The sequence below is a fragment of the Salvelinus alpinus genome, chromosome 8 (genome assembly GCF_045679555.1).
Source record: "Salvelinus alpinus chromosome 8, SLU_Salpinus.1, whole genome shotgun sequence".
In the NCBI taxonomy this organism is placed as follows: domain Eukaryota; kingdom Metazoa; phylum Chordata; class Actinopteri; order Salmoniformes; family Salmonidae; genus Salvelinus; species Salvelinus alpinus.
In genome coordinates this window covers 39009276-39027104 of record NC_092093.1, presented here as the reverse complement: position 1 = coordinate 39027104, position 17829 = coordinate 39009276, and positions in this window count along the sequence as shown.

Below are 17829 nucleotides of genomic sequence, written 5' to 3'. Positions count from 1 at the left end.
TAATTGCTTCTTTCAATGGCACCCTTTTCTTGAGAGCAAAACAATTCACATCTCTTGTCCCCAGTCATTTGATGCAGAGCACCTGCTCCCTCTGACCAACAGAAACACAAACAATTATCACAACATCACTTCTGGTTACCTTCACCAATTCCACAGCACCTAACTCCATTTTCACCCACCCTGAAACCACAAATGGATCACCCAAAAGGCAAGGGTTCACTTTTTCCAAAAATGTCACTCCTACCGTCACAGAGCCTCGGTGCAAGCCTTCGGCTCTGAGAACTTTAACACACCCACCACCTCTGTTACTTCGCCCTCATTCACTTCCATTTCTCCTCCTGTCTTCGATCCGGTGTACAGCTCACTCTGCTTACACTTTCTACCATTCTTTTTCAACAAACCATCTCCCTTTCTTCCTCCATTTCTAACCGATTCAAGCTCACCCTCTTCCTCCCTCTCCCCCTTCGACCTCCCCTGCCTTTGTTTTCCCCTCCATTCCTCCTCCGTAATCCACGTATATGTCTCCTTATGATAATACTGCACTTCTCCTCTGACATATGTCGTGGAAATTCAACACCAGGGAGACATGAAGTCAATATTAAGAGGTTCCAAAAAACTTAATGCACCATAGTACACGTTGGTCGGGAGCTCTGCCGGGGCTGTCCCATTAGTTCTCTTATTTACTGCTTACACAAACAAGTTATATTCACATGATTTACATTATTCATTATAATGTTGGTTCCTGCATGTGACCGACAAATACCTCACAAGGCTTCTTCTCTCCAAGCTGAGACCTTGAAACTGAGATACCCCTTTCTGTTCTCAAAGCAATGTTCTGGGCATACTGCCAAATAGATTTTTCTGATAGTGAGGATTTCTCCATGCACGATCAATCAGTCACTTGCATAAACCCATCTAATTGGTTATTAGAAAAGCAGCATTGATCTGATATGCAAACATAACATTTTCCCTCACACATAAATCTCATTCTTGCTCTCTCAAGGGACGCCATTCCCCGCTCGCTTCCAATTCCCCCTACCATATCAGATCTATTACAGAAGACTGAGGCAGTTGCCAGACACCAGTCCCACTTCAGAGTTATGGAGGACACTTGAATCAGGTTGGCCACATTTGATCTGGTTAATGGTCAAAATACTATCTGTCCTGGAATTCACCAAACCACCATTTATAATCAAATCTAATTTTATTGGTCACATACACATATTCAGCAGATGTTATTGTGGGTGTAGCGAAATGCTTGTGTTCCTAGCTCCAAAAGTGCAGTAGTATCTAACAATTCACAATAATAGACACAAATCTAAAAGTACAAGAATGGAATTAAGAAATATATAAATATTAGGATGAGCAATGTGGCATTGACTAAAATATAGTAGAATAGAATGCAGTATATACAGTTGAAGTCAGAAGTTTACAAACACTTACAGTGGGGCAAAAAAGTATTTAGTCAGCCACCAATTGTGCAAGTTCTCCCACTTAAAAAGATGTAATTTTCATCATAGGTACACTTCAACTATGACAGACAAAATGAGAAAAACAAATCCAGAAAATCACATTGTAGGATTTTTTATGAATTTATTTGCAAATTATGGTGGAAAATAAGTATTTGGTCACCTACAAACAAGCAATTTCTGTCTCTCACAGACTTACAGACCTGTAACTTCTTCTTTAAGAGGCTCCTCTGTCCTCCACTCGTTACCTGTATTAATGGCACCTGTTTGAACTTGTTATCAGTATAAAAGACAAAAGACACCTGTCCACAACCTCAAACAGTCACACTCCAAACTCCACTATGGCCAAGACCAAAGAGCTGTCAAAGGACACCAGAAACAAAATTGTAGACCTGCACCAGGCTGGGAAGACTGAATCTGCAATAGGTAAGCAGCTTGGTTTGAAGAAATCAACTGTGGGAGCAATTATTAGGAAATGGAAGACATACACTGATAATCTCCCTCGATCTAGGGCTCCACACAAGATCTCACCCCGTGGGGTCAAAATGATCACAAGAACGGTGAGCAAAAATCCCAGAACCACACGGGGGGACCTAGTGAATGACCTGCAGAGAGCTGGGACCAAAGTAACAAAGCCTACCATCAGTAACACACTACGCCGCCAGGGACTCAAATCCTGCAGTGCCAGACATGTCCCCCTGCTTAAGCAGGGGGACACCATGGTACCACGCAGCCGTCATACTGCTCAGGAAGGAGACGCGTTGTGTCTCCTAGAGATGAACGTATTTTGGTGCGAAAAGTGCAAATCAATCCCTGACCTCAATCCTATAGACAATTTGTGGGCAGAACTGAAAAAGCGTGTGCGAGCAAGGAGGCTTACAAACCTGACTCAGTTACACCAGCTCTGTCAGGACGAATGGGCCAAAATTCACCCAACATATTGTGGGAAGCTTGTGGAAGGCTAACCGAAACGCTTGAGCTAAGTTAAACAATTTAAAGGCAATGCTACCAAATACTAATTGAGTGTATGCAAACTTCTGATCCACTGGTAATGTAATGAAATAAATAAATGCTGAAATAAATAATTCTCTCTACTATTATTCTGACATTTCCCATTCTTAAAATAAAGTGGTCATCCTAACTGACCTAAGACAGGGAATTTTTACTAGGATTAAATGTCTTTGTGAAATTGTGAAAAACTGAGTTTAAATGTATTTGGCTAAGGCGTATGTAAACTTCCGACTTCAAATGTACATCTGAAATGAGCAAATCAGTAAGGAAACACATTTAAAGTGACTAGTGTTCCATTATTAAAGTAACCAGTGATTCCATGTCTATGTATATAGGGCAGCAGCCTCTAGGGTGCAGGGTTTAGTAACCGGGTGGTAGCCAGCTAGTGATGTCTATTTAACAGTCTGATGGCCTTGAGATAGAAGCTGTTTTTCAGTCTCTTGGTCCCAGCTTTGATGCACATGTACTGACCTCGCCTTCTGTATGGTAGCGGGGTGAACAGACCGTGGCTCGGATGGTTGACGTCCTTGATGATCTTTTTGGCCTTCCTGTGGCATCGGGTGCTGTAGGTGTCCTGGAGGGCAGGTAGTGTGCCCCCAGTGATAAGGGAAATTCTTGAGGGAAACCTGTTTCAGTCTTCCAGAAATGTGATACTGGGACAGAGGTTTACTTTCCAGCAGGACAATGACCCTAAGCATACTGCTAAAGCAACACTTGAGTGGTTTAAGGAGCAACATTTAAATGTCTTGGAATGGCCTAGTCAAAGCCCAGACCTCAATCCAATTGAGAATCTGTGGTATGACTTAAAGATTGCTGTACACCAGCGGAACCCATCCAACTTGAAGGAGCTGGAGCAGTATTGCCTTGTAGAATGGGCAAAAATCCCAGTGGCTAGATGTGCCTAGTTTATAGAGACATAACCCAAGAGACTTGCAGCTGTAATTGCTGCAAAATGTGGTTCTACAAAGTATTGAGGGGGATGAATAGTTATGCCCGCTCAAGTTTTCAGTTTTTTTGTCTTATTTTTTTGTTTGTTTCACAATAAAAAAGATTTTGCATCTTCAAAGTGGTAGGCATGTTGTGTAAATCAAATGATACAAACCCCCCAACAAAATAGGAAAAAGCCAAGGGGGTGAATACCTTTGCAAGCCACTGTATATAAACCAGACATTGAGACATTCAATTACTATTCAATTGAATGTTAGAATGTGCAAAACTAGTGACTTAAGCGACTTTGAGCGTGGTGTGATCGTTGGTGCCAGGTGCGCCGGTTCCAGTATCTCAGAAATGGGCGGTCTCCTGGGCTTTTCAAGCATAACAGTGTCTAGAGTTTACTGAGAATGGTGTAACAGAAAACAATCCAGTCAGCGGAAGTCCTGTTGGTGAAAACAGCTCGTTGATGAGAGGTCAATGGAGAATGGCAAGAATTGTGCAAGCTAACAGGGAGGCCACAAACAGGCAAATAACGACGCAGTTCAACAGTGGTGTGCAGAATGGAAAGCACAACTCGTCGGTCCTTGTCACGGATGGGCTATTGCAGCAGACGACAATGGGTTACACTCCTATCAGCTAAAAACAAGAAGAAGAAGCTCCAGTGGGCACGCGATCACCAACACTGGACAATTGAGGAGTGGAAAAACATCACCTGGTCTGACTAATCCCAGTTCCTGTTGGGTCATGTTGATGGCAGAGTCGAAATTTGGCATAAGCAGCATGAGTCCATGGCCCAAAAAAATCAGGCTGTTCTGGATGCAAAGGGTGTTCCAACCTGGTAATAGATGAGTGTTTTTCTAATAAACTGGCCACTGAGTGTATGTACGTCATGTTTTTGTTTAATATTTGACTATTATACTTCAGTACATGGTAAGTGTGTGATATTATGTTACGTTGAGTAATGGTTATGTTTATGTTGAGTTCTGGTTATATCAAATCAAACTTTATTTGTCACATGCGCCGAATACAACAGGTGTAGACCTTACCGTGAAATGCTTACTTACAAGCCCTTAACCAACAATTTAGTTCAAGAAAGAGTTAAGAAAATATTTATCAAATAAATTATAAAAAGTAACACAATAAAATAACAATACCGAGGCTATATACAGGGAGTCAATGTGCGGGGGGTACAGGTTAGTCAAGGTCATTTGTACATGTAGGTAGGGGTAATGTGACTATGCATAGATAATAAACAGCGAATAGCAGCAGTGTAAAATCAAATGGGGGGGGGTGTCAATGTTAATAGCCCAGGTGGCCATTTTATGAATTGTTCAGCAGTCTTACGGCTTGGGAGTAGAAGCAGTTAAGGAGCCTTTTGGTCCTAGATGCCAGTACCGCTTGCTGTGTGGTAACAGAGAGAACAGTCTATGACTTGGGTGACTGGAGTCTTTGACTTGGCCCCAGTGATGTACTGGGCTGTATGTATTACCCTCTGTAGCGCTTTACAGTCAGATGCCGAGCAGTTGCCATACCAGGCGGTGATGCAACCAATCAGGATGCTCTCAATGGTGCAGCTGTAGAACATTTTGAGGATCTGGGGACCCATGACAAATCTTTTCAGTCTCCTGAGGGGGAAAAGGTGTTGTTGTGCCCTCTTCACGACTGTCTTGGTGTGTTTGGACCATGATAGTTCGTTGGTGATGTGGACACCAAGGAACTTGAAACTCTCAACCCGCTCCACTACAGCCCAGTCGATGTTAATGGGGAGCTGTTCAGCCCGCCTTTTCCTGTAGTCCACGATCAGCTCCTTTGTCTTGCAAAGCACTGTCAGAACTGGGACAAAGTATGATTAGTGAGTCATGAGGTATGATGTTATATTAAGTGTGTGATATTAAATGTGTGTTCACCACCTTGCGGGATGGCCCTTCAAGGCCCATATCATGAAAGGGTTAAACTGTTGACAGTCCCTCTCTCTGCACGCTGGAGAAAGGAATGAAGGAGAGAGGGGAGGAGATGGAAACTCAAGGTGGTGAGATATTCTGTAGCTAAAGGTAATGGTCAGTCTGTTAGTTATGAAAAAAAAGTAAAATTCATTACAATTGTAGACTAAATCTGAATTTCTTTAATTTAGGCTAGACCAATTATGTACCAAAGATATCCTAAATCAGTATTATAATTTTTCTGCCATGTGTAATATGCAGTGGGCTCTGTATTGTATAATGGCACAATCATTATTTTAATTCTGTTTTTTTTTTCGGGCTTGGTCTCATATATAGGCCTATGCTTATACGTGAGCTCTAATATGCATTCGGGTTTTTAAAATGAATCATCACCTTAGAAAGCGCTGTCCATTTCAATTGTGTTAGGCTTTGAAACAACATCCACAATGACCATGTTTTCCACTCAGTTTCAACCCATTGTTGAACTTCTTTCTTTAAACTGATCAATCACACTGAGGTGAGTTTTAAAAGCATGGTACTGTTTTGATGATAAGAGTTTGATGTGATTTTCGATAGCATTTGCGTTGATGTCAGAGCGGTTAGAGGGACAATAGAGCCCTTCCGTACCAGGCCATTAGTGACCTGATGAGATCATCAGGTAGTTAGCGAGTTGGATACTACTAATGCATGTCCATAAAAGGAGATTACCATGACTCAACGGTCACATAGAATTTGACTGCGGTCATGACTCCCGGTGTGCCGGTAATATGGTCACTGCAACAGCCCTAGGGACAATAAATGTTCTATCTTCCAAAACCTTTTAAGGATCTGCCTCTTTTTTTTCTCTATTTTCTCCTAAAATGACATACCAAAATCTAACTGCCTGTAGCTCAGGCCCTGAAGCAAGGATATGCATATTCTTGGTACCATTTGAAAGAAAACACTTTGACGTTTGTGGAAATGTAAAAGGAATGTAGGAGAACATACCACTGTAAGGAGTGACGCTGGAGAGGAGAAGCAGGTACGGGGAGTTAAACATTTAGTAGGGAACAGACATAGAACAAGTCAGGAACAGCGTCAGAACACGGCTAACACGGACATATGACAATGAATCCCGAAGCAGGGAACAGAGCTTGGGAACAGACAGATATAGGGAAGGTAATAACACAAGTAATTGAGTCCACGTGAGTCCAATGATCGCTGATGCGCGTGACGGGGGGAAGGCAGGTGTGCGTACTGATGGTGGCTTGAGTGCGTAATGCTGGGGATCATGGCGCCCTCGAGTGCCAGGGGTAGGAAGAGCGGGAGCAGGCGTGACAAACACAATATATCTGGTAAAAGATAATACAAAGAAAAAAACAAAACATTATTTTGTATTTTTTTGTACCATCATCTTTGAAATGCAACAGAAAGGCCAAAATGTATTATTCCATCCCAGGTGCAATTTAGATTTTGGTCACTACAAATTTTAGACTGATCCAATGAACCATTGCATTTCTGTTCAAAATTGTGTATCAAGATTGCCCAAAATGTGCCTAATTTGTTTATTAATAACTTTTCATGTTCAAAACTTTGCACTCTCCTCAAACAATAGCATGGTATTCTTTCACTGTAATAGCTACTGTAAATTTAAGCTTTCTGCCAATATCAGATATGTCTATGTCCTGGGAAATGTTCTTATTACTTACAACCTCATGGTAATCGCATTAGCCTACATTAGCTTAACCGTTCTGTGGAAGGGACACCGATCCCGAAGAAGCTTTAATGAAATATGTTTCATTGTGAAAACATGTTACTATCCATGTTCCCAAACAGATTTCCTTTGGTTTCCCAAATGAAGCACTGGGTAGCTGCAGGAACGCAGTTGGAGAGCCCATGGCATACAGAGTATGGGGGGAATATCACCTGTGGTGCAACGAAATTACCGGAGTAGCCTACCCAACAAGAGTGAAAAACATACTGGCAGAAAGTGGCCTCCAATCGCTATTCCAGTGCATATGGATCAAATCAAATTGTATTTGACACATGCGCCGAATACAACAGGTGTAGACCTTACAGTGAAATGCTTACTTACAAGCCCTTAACCAACAATGCAGTTTTAGAAAAATACCCCAAAAAATAAAGAAATAAAAGTAACAAATAATTAAGCAGTAAAATAATAATAGCGAGGCTATATACAGGGGTTTCCCGGTACAGAGTCAAAATGCGGGGCCACTGGTTAGTGGAGGTAATTGAGGTAGTGTGTACATGTAGGTAGAGTTATTAAAGTGACTATGCATTGATAATAACAGAGAGTAGCAGCAGCATAAAAGATGTGGTAGCAGAGAGAACAGTCTATGACTAGGGTGGCTGGAGTCTTTGACAATTTTTAGGGCCTTCCTCTGACACCGCCTGGTACAGAGGTCCTGGATGGCAGGAAGCTTGGCCCCAGTTGCCCTACCAGACAGTGATGCAACCCATCAGATTTCTCTCGATGGTGCAGCTGTAAAACCTTTTGAGGATCTGAGGACCCATGCCAAATCTTTACAGTCTCCTGAGGGGGAATAGGTTTTGTCGTGCCCTCTTCACGACTGTCTTGGTGTGCTTGGACCATGTTAGTTTGTTGGTGATGTGGATGCCAAGGAACTTGAAGCTCTCCACCTGCTCCACTACAGCCCTGTCGATGAGAATGGGGGAGTGCTCGGTCCTCCTTTTCCTGTAGTCCACAATCATCTCCTTTTTCTTGATCACACTGAGGGAGAGGTTGTTGTCCTTGCACCACACGGTCAGGTCTCTGACGTCCTCCCAATACGCTGTGTCGCCGTTGTCGGTGACCAGGCCTACCACTGTTGTCTCATCGGCAAACTTAATGATGGTGTTGGAGTTGTGCCTGGCCGTGCAGTCATGAGTGAACAGGGAGTACAGGAGGGGGCTGAGCACGCACCCCTGAGGGGCCCCCGTGTTGAGGATCAGAGTGACGAATGTGTTGTTACCTACCCTTACCACCTGGGGGTGGCCCATCAGGAAGTCCAGTATCCAGTTGCAGAGGGAGGTGTTTAGTCCCAGGGTCCTTAACTTAGTGATGAACTTTGAGGGCACTATGGTGTTGAACCCTGAGCTGTAGTCAATGAATAGCATTCTCACATAGGTGTTCCTTTTGTCCAGGTGTGAAATGGCAATGTGGAGTGCAATAGAGATTGCATCATCTGTGGATCTGTTGGGGTGGTATGCAAATTAGAGTGGGTCTAAGGTTTCTGGGATAATGGTGTTGATGTGAGCCATGACCAGCCTTTCAAAGAACTTCATGGCTACAGATGTGAGTGCTACGGGTCGGTAGTCATCTAGACAGGTTTTCTTGGTGTACTTGGGCACAGGGACTATGATGGTCTATGTCTTTTTTGTCTTGCCCATTTGATAAGGGCCATTCTAATTCGAAACAAATGTTCCATAGTAGTAAAGACAAGATTACATTGAGAATAGTCTGATGGGTGAAAATATGTACACTTGATGAGAGAACAGTGTGTGCAGCCTGAGACACGGAACCGAGTACAAGCATTACTTTGCCATTTTCTCAAATCATCAATAGTCTATAGTCGCATCATGCAGCCCATGTGATTTCTAAGTCATTCTAAGGTTTGTATCATTCACAACTAAAGTTGCCAAATAACTAAATCTAGCATATAGTACCTGTTTCAAATGACGAATTTTATGCTCAACATAGCCACTTCATATGCGCGTGCTCTCGCTCCAGAATGGGAAAAATATCCATTATATTTTATTCAGCTAAGTTCAATTATATTCTTGTAACTATAAAATCATATAATATAAAATAATGGCATGGGACTTATAAGCATATCTTGTCTACTAAATGAACAAGCCTACAGCCTATGACATGGCACATAGCCAGATAACATACAGTAGGCCAACTCATATTCTGTTCTTCTGAAATACATTTTCTTCATATCATAATGTTTCTTCAGTCTTGCCTAAAAGAAATGCTGAATTTATTGTGATGGTCTTTATTCAATTGATTTATTCAACTTTTAAATGTACAGTAGATGTTCCAAATGCTCGCAACAGCGGTTTGTATGCTTCTTTTATGTGTGGAGCCTGGAGATGTTAAACATGTTTATGTTATTTAAGGTCAATTACCGTGAGACCGGCACTCTTTTGCATGACAATAACCGGCTGACAAAATTAAATGACAGCCACAGCCCTAATTGTCCCACAAGATGAAACTGGCCCGATTTTGACGAAACTTGGGTGAATGATGCGTCTTGCCCTACATTTTAGTCATTTAGCCATAGAGATCTGTTTTCTTAAAACTGCATTGTTGGTTAGGGGCTTCTAAGTAAGCACTTCACTGTAAGGCCTACTCCTTCTGTATTCGGCGCATGTGACAAATACCATTTGATTTGATTTGATTTGATTTACAAAATTACACTGATTGGCCCAAGGCCGGAGCTATAGTAATTAACGGACATTTTTGAGTCATACCAGAGAGGAAGAGGGCAAACGAGAGGGATAGCTGGGCCCAAAATCTGTCTTCTCCAGCAGGTGGCATTTAAAAAAAGAATTTGACTCACGAAGCGACGAGTTTTTGTATGGCGGTCAATGAAAGAATGCCTTTTTTCTACAATTTCCGAAAGCTAACCAAACAAAAACATAATTACTTTTACGAGACGTGTTTGTGCATTACTAGCACAATTTCTAACTTATTTACATTCGTTTTAACTTACACTTGTGTGTTGACTCCATATTGACGTTGAGGTTTTAAGTTTTGGCTGACTTTTCTTAGCGGATGTACAATCATCGCAAATTGAATTATGGGGCATTTCAGGCCCCGAAGTGAACATAATTATACACTGGCAAATTCCATTTCAAACGAGGGCTAGGGGGGGCTTATGTTGCAAACTTCCCTTGCTTGACTAATCACTTGGACCGACGACAAATATAGCCGCGGGGATTCCCCCTAGGGCAAAAAGTTATCACGCGTCGCATAGAAAGCGGTTTGTAGTCCTAGAAAAAAAGTTGATCCAATAAAAGTTGATCCCATTGATGTTGTTGACCCGGGTCACTGGTTGCTGTGGAAAAGGAGGCGATCAAAGGGGGTGAGTGTAACCGGTGTGAAATAGCTAGCTAGTTAGCGGTGTGCGTTAATAGCGTTTCAATCGGTGACGTCACTCGCTCTGAGACCTTGAAGTAGTTGTTTCCCTTGCTCTGCAAGGGTCGAGGCTTTTGTGAATGTGTGCAGAGGGTCCCTGGTTCCAGCCCAGGTTGAGGCGAGGAGAGTGACGGAAGCAATACCGTTCCAAAGTCTGATCCCTTATCCTACACCTCCCCCTCTACCTTTTGCATGCCTCTCCTGGGTAAACGGTTAGAGGTCTCAGGAATACTTATGTCTCCTTAACGCTCTGTGCAACCTGAGACAGCGGATGGATTATAATCACTTACAATGTATGACATATCCTTCCCATTTAGTGGTGCTATCACACTGGCCAGCTAATTAAACTATTTGGGTGATGAATGGGTGTACATCCCAATAGTGTTGCAAATACAGAGTAATCTAAGGCTAGGGTTTTCGATTTTTTACATTGGACATACTATGGTTACACATACAGTATGGTTAACATATTTTGGTTACCATACTATAATTTCTGCAGCCTTGAAAGGCAGACATTAACATGGTCGAACTAGAGGCGGCCAGCGATTTATAGAAATTGCTTTCTATGGGTACAAACCATTTTTCTATGACTACAAATCGCTTTCTACGTGATAACTTTTTTCTACCATGAGAACTTTTTTTCTAAGTGTGAGAACTTTTTGTATTTTTTTTGTTGTCAAATCCCTGACAAAAGTCAGGTGACCTAAGCGCTTCCAAATATGGAGTTGCAGGTTTGTCATATCTGTCATGTTTGCACATATCTCTCCTATGTGAAAATCTTTCTGGCAGTCATTTGACTTAAGGCCCTTAGAAATTACCTGCGTATCTGCAGTTCTTTTTTTTATTTTTTATAATGCAATATATCGATTTACAAATGCAAATTAAAAGGTATTTGTTTGTGGATAGTGAATTGCATTTGTGGGTAGCGATTTACATTTGTGGAAAGTGATTTATATTTGTGGAAAGTTGCTTTTTGTAAATGAAATTAAAATATCCATGTGACATTGTTGCATACAAGGATATACCATGACAAATTCAAATGATTCATTTAATAAAACAACAGACTTTTCATCTGAGTTTTTATGACTCGTGCCTCATAAAAAGACCAGTAGCCGACCGGTAGCCTTCAATTGTGTAGCTTGTTTATGTTGGCCGTTCAAAGTGGAAAATAGGCTCAATGTAAAGCAAGTCAATGCCCCTTACATCTTTAATACAAACAATCGTTACAGGTGAAAGAGAAGCTCTGATCTAGTCTGGCTGTAATGACTTGGTCAAGACTGTTTTGGGATTTATTTTAGCCTCTATTGGGGGCACAGATGAATGAATTCCTCTCACTTTAAAGAGAAGCCTTATAGCAAAACAGTCCGCATCCATGTAAATACCTCGCGCTGGTGAGAGGCCGTGTCTGTTGGCTTACACCCTGTCCGCAATGTTGTCCTTTCCTAAAGTTTGTCCTGGAAACCAATCAGTGCTTGATAAAAGCCTACTGCAAATATGAGGAAGATCACCATCCACATGTCAAGGTTTACTCAGTGAGAGCGAGTGTATATATGCTCTGAAAGGCAGGCGTGGAGGGGGCTAAGCTTAGCAAGAGATGGAGCATCAAAACAAAAACATTCAAATAATCAGGTCAAAGATACAAAACTATCTTCGTTGATGATATGGACACCCCCGATTAGAAGTGCTGACTGTACGTGTAACCTGAATGTAGCGATTGCTCTGTGGGCCAGTGGGGTCAATACAAAAAAGACTAAAAGACAGCGCCAATGACCTCTCTCACTGTTGTTCCTAAACAAAATGAGAAACAATATTGCTCAGCATGCAATGACCTAGTGCCCTTATATGTAGCATCAGCTTGGTGGAGATGACTGTTAGCATAACCATGCATATATCAAGATAATAATTCCCCATTTCCCCCTGCACACAGATATCTGCAGTGCGTGTGTATGTGTATGTGTATGTGTATGCGCGCGTGTGTGTATGTGTATGCGCGCGCGCGTGTGTGTGTGTGTGTGTGTGTGTGTGTGTGTGTGTGTGTGTGTGTGTGTGTGTGTGTGTGTGTGTGTGTGTGTGTGTGTGTGTGTGTGTGTGTGTGGTGTGTGGGCAGACCTTGATCAATGATGGTAAACGCTGCTTGTCCAAACAAGGCATTGATGGCACTCATGCAAAGCTTCCCATTCGCCTGAGAAGCATGCAGCAGATCTATTAGTCTTGGTCAGAGAGGACCTTTATTATTCATAAATTAGTGATTGCTCCTTAAACAAACTGAGCAGGTCCAGATGTAGTGATGATCCCCCCCCTCTTCCAACACACACACACACACACACACACACACACACACACACACACACACACACACACACACACACACACACACACACACACACACACACACACACACACACACACACACACACACACACACACACACACACACCAGTTTTCTTCCCCACAGGAGGGGCCGGTTGGGTGGGGGATGTCAGGTCCAGGGCTCAGCAGAATCCTTGGAGATAAAGCCCCCTTTCTGCATACAAACAACCCCTGACAGATGCACACACAGCCCCCCCAAAAGACACACCATCACAACCCTGCCAAGCTGTCCCAGATAACAGGCTATTCTATGTTAAATCTAGATGAAGGAGGGGTGTATCTAATCTATATCTTATCATCGGCTAAATGGCCCAATTGTAATGGATGGAGGACCCAGTGATCAGTGCTTGAGCAAAACAATGTGGTCTGATACAAATAGATACCCTGCATCCATTTCGATGGATAATAGGAGAGATACACGGTCTGAAAAAAAGGCAGAATCAAATGTAAAAGATTGTGTGCTAATGTAACAAAAAAAACTAAACGTAGCAACAGTGCTCAGGAGTGACATGAAACTCCGTAAAACAGCTGTTTGGCAAATGCTAAGACTTGAACCATTTCATGAATCTGCTAATCAAACACGAACAAGTTATTTCAGTGGCTGCTGTTTTCAGTGTTGCTATTTGGCTGCCATTCAAGCCATTCATTTAAAATAGGCCAGTTCATTTAGCCATTTGGCATGAATGGTTACCACTCTAGCCAGGTAGCTATAGTTCACAGCTTCAAAAAAGACGAAGCTCTGGCAGACTATGAGGTCTCATTTGCAGCCTTGTGCGCGGCAGGCAGTCCCCACGTCCAAAAGAACCTGGGTGGCCGCTGCTATCTAAGCCCCCGCCCACTAACACCATAAAGCCTTCATTTAGTGAACTAAGTCTACTATGACAGGGATCCTAGCTACAGTTAATCCCATCAAAATGGACCGTTTTACACAGAGGACACAATGGAAGCAGCGGGAGCACAATGACAGTGATATATTAGAAGCTGAACTCGGTAGGCTGGTTCTACAGCGTGATGACACAATGCCTACTACCGTGGAATCAGAAAGACCTGTACCTAAAAACAACAAGTACATCTTTGCATTCAGCAACGGTTTAGTTGCCTCATAGATACCAATGTAAAAGGGAAGCCAAAATGCAGTAGGCCTACTCTGTCAGCTCGTAGCAGCCCGCTCTTCTGCAGTGAGTGTTTCACTGTTAGTGCTGAGCAAAAAACGTGAATGAACTCTACCTACATGTGCATTTATCCTACTGTTTTTACCAAACAAATGTCATATGTCAGTAGCACGAGTAGCACGTGTAAAAGTGTTTCCATCTCTGTCCGAGCCGGAAAGAATAGGCACAATGGATTATGGTCATTGTAGTTAATTACCAAGTTTCTGCGCTGAACTAGGTTGAATATTTGCTTAATGGAATCTCCAACTCCCTTCAGCCCAGCGTCCCACAAAGCTCTCGACTTGAGTTCTCTTGCAAATTATTTGATTTCTCTCTAGAGAAACGGCTGTTGGGCCCACAAAAAAAATACAATCTAAATGGAATTCAAGCGATTGAACCGCAGTCAGTCAATTAGTTGTTTAATAACACCCCAAAAAACGAAAGTTTGGTTAATCGCTCAGCACAATTCACCATAAACAGCCACTACATAGACAACTATTTGTGTTATTTGGCATGCAATCGCCCTTTAATCCCTTCCTTTATCCCTTTGATGCACAACTAACAACCCGAGGAGGGCCTATAATTGAAAATGCTGTAATAAAGCATATTCAAAATTTCTCTTGTTATACACACACACACTTAAAAACATCTATAATTATTCTTCAAACATCACATATTGAGTACAGTTTTAAATAGGGAGGAAATGCTTTCATTTCAGGTGACATTAGACACGTTATCAGTGCCACAGGAGTCAGTGGAAGACAGACACAAAGAGATTGCATGGCCACTTCAGGACTTCCAAGATGTCCGTAGTACCCGCTTGAAGTCCCCTGCAAGACTTTTTTTGTTTCCATGGCAACAGCAAAGCAATCAGTCAACCAAGTGATTGCCTCCAATGAATTCGCGATAAGGCCAGGAATGGAAGTGGGCCTGATGTGATTTTAATTCAGAGGGAGGTCCACTCCCCTCATATTTGAATAAAGCAAACAGGCCAAGACGAGAGGGGCTGACAGCCATAAATGACATTGTCAGTACAAAAAATGATCAGCCAGTTTACAATCTGTTTGCTCATGAAGAACAAACAGAATGTGTGTGGCATGGCGGGCGCAGGCAGCTCTCTGAACGGCAGGAGGAACCTTTGCCTGGAAGACTGAAGGAAGGAAGGAAGGAAGGAAGGAAGGAAGGAAGGAAGGAAGGAAGGAAGGAAGGAAGGAAGGAAGGAAGGAAGGAAGGAAGGAAGGAAGGAAGGAAGGAAGGGGGGAGAAAGAAGAGCAGATTCACTCTCCCTCCCTGCATCCATTCGATGTAGGAGCCACTTCCCAGAAAATTAAGAAATATTTCAAAGCAAGACTTTATATATATATATATAACATTAGCTTTGGCATTAAAACCAAGGCCTGTGAATTAGAGTGTGGAGAGAGAACGGAGAGATGACGGAGAGGAGAGAAAGATTACATTCCAGTAACCATCTGTTACCCTGTGAGGACCAAAATCTCCCTTTTTTCTCCTTTCACGGAAGAGTTACGGGCTCTGGTATAGCCAGACTAGTCTATGCCTCCTGTCCTTTACCCTTTTCTTTGCCCTCTCCCTGTTCTTATGTCCTAATCTGGCTTTCCAAAAATATAGCTCCTGTCTGACTCCCATGAGCTTCAGAGAAACTTTCCCTGTGAGATGTCAATATTAGCATTTTACATATCAGATGGCAGGGGTGGTTTTTGTAACACTAAAATCCCTATGGGCAACAAAATACTATGGGCATGGACACAGTGTTATTGCGTTAACATATTAGGACTAAATTCTTAAGGCCCATTCACTCTATTATCTGAGCACTTATTAAGCACTCAGACACCCTTGATGATAAGCTCACATTGTTGGTGACTTTCAAGGACACAGGAAAGACATTTTGCCAGTTGGTAAAGTGCTGTACTACTTGTGTCGTTGGCCTCAACAATAAAACAGCACTGGGTTGACTGCTGAGCATTACTGAAAGTTTTTTAAAAAAGAAGCTCTTCTATCTACGGTAACAGGAATGAAAGAGGATTTAAAAACAGCATGCACATTTTCATAAAATGAATATATATATATATATTTTTTTTTTTACAAAGGCTGATAAATTAATATTGAAACATTGTTTAAATTTCAACAAAATGTATCAAATCAAATGAGAAGAAAGCCAGCAGTGTTGCGTTAAAATGAAAGTGTGGATTCATTGGCTTCATCTCTCAAATTTCAGATGGCAATAGAAATTAACATTCAGGATAGCCTTCAGACCAAGGCGCTGCACACACAGGCGATTCCACATAGGGTTACAAACAGGCGGGCCTCTTTAGTTATTAAACTTGTTCGGATAGCAAGACCTGCAACAGCAGCCAGACGTATGCAGTCAAGGCAAGGGCTGGCGGCGGCAGATAAAAAGACGTTGATAAATAGTGGAAAAGCTGTGCAATCGCACGTCAACCACTGAAGCATCACAACACTGCCTTTTTAGACAGGGATAGAAGACAAAAAACGTGATGCAATTATTGTTAACAGTGCGACAAGAGGTTTCGTGGTTCCTTCCTTTTTATCCCCGTCCCATTTGCTCTTCCCCTTTCCACCACCATTGCAGTCGGTGTTAAAGAGGTGTCCATCATTCAAGTTGTTTGGATTGGAGTCCCATGGTGATTGGTTAAGAGGGTGAGCGCAAACGTGACAAAAGAATAAGACTGGATTTACATATCAGCTTCAGCTCACGCGGGCAGAGTAAACATTGTGTTTTATCTCGAGTGTCACTATTATTTCAGCAGAATATGGAACTGGCCTTTCTGCACCAGATGCAAACGAGCTGAATAGAAAATACTGTTTTCTACATACAATTTGCACAAGTAGAACTTGTAAACAAATCCTAGGTAACTTGGCAACCGGGGTTAATACACATTTTGCAGGGATGAAAATAAATGCAATACTGATATTGCTTCTATATTGATACAGTACACCTTTTGGTTATTTGGTTGTTGTTTGTTAAATGTATTAATTTGATAAATGATCGCATAGGGATGATTATTTGCTTATAATTGGACCATTATAATAATTGTATGATATTTGTTTATTTAAAAAAATATATATATTTAACCTTTATTTAACTAGGCAAGTCAGTAAAGAACACGTTCTTATTTACAATGACGGCCTACTCTGGCCAAACCTGTAAATAAGAATTTATTCTTAACTGACTTCTATATCGCTTCAGCCACTTCTTATAAGCCAAAATATAAAAACACAGAGTAAACAAAGGCCTTGTCCTGCAAGTCAATTTTGACAAATGGTATTGTATTGTATTTGTGTGATGTGCTTTAGACTATTGACTATTGTCAAGACTATTGACTATTGTCAAAAATATTTTTGCATAATTTCTCTTGAATGTCAGAATTTGAATATTTCTGTAATAAATGAAGGTGAATTAGATAAGACATTGATTGCATCAAGAACAAATAGATGGAAGTGTTGGTTTTATCGTGATTACTGTACCTATTAGAATACTGGGATCAAAGTTGATGAATAACACCAGTGCACTAGGGTTAAGTTGAGAGTAAACTGGTGCTGCCATCTATAGGCCAGTACATGGCAACACAAAAACGCTGTCGGGAATTTACATAGGCAATATGTCAGTATTCAAGCACCATAAAAAGGCAGTTGGTCAACAGCCCAAAATACACTCTTTGATTAACCTTACAATTTTAAACAAAGGGAACACTGCATTACTGGTTCAGATTGAGCTCCTTCCGTCTTACTCCGACGAATGACTGTTATGTGGAAAGTTAACAGAGTTACACTTC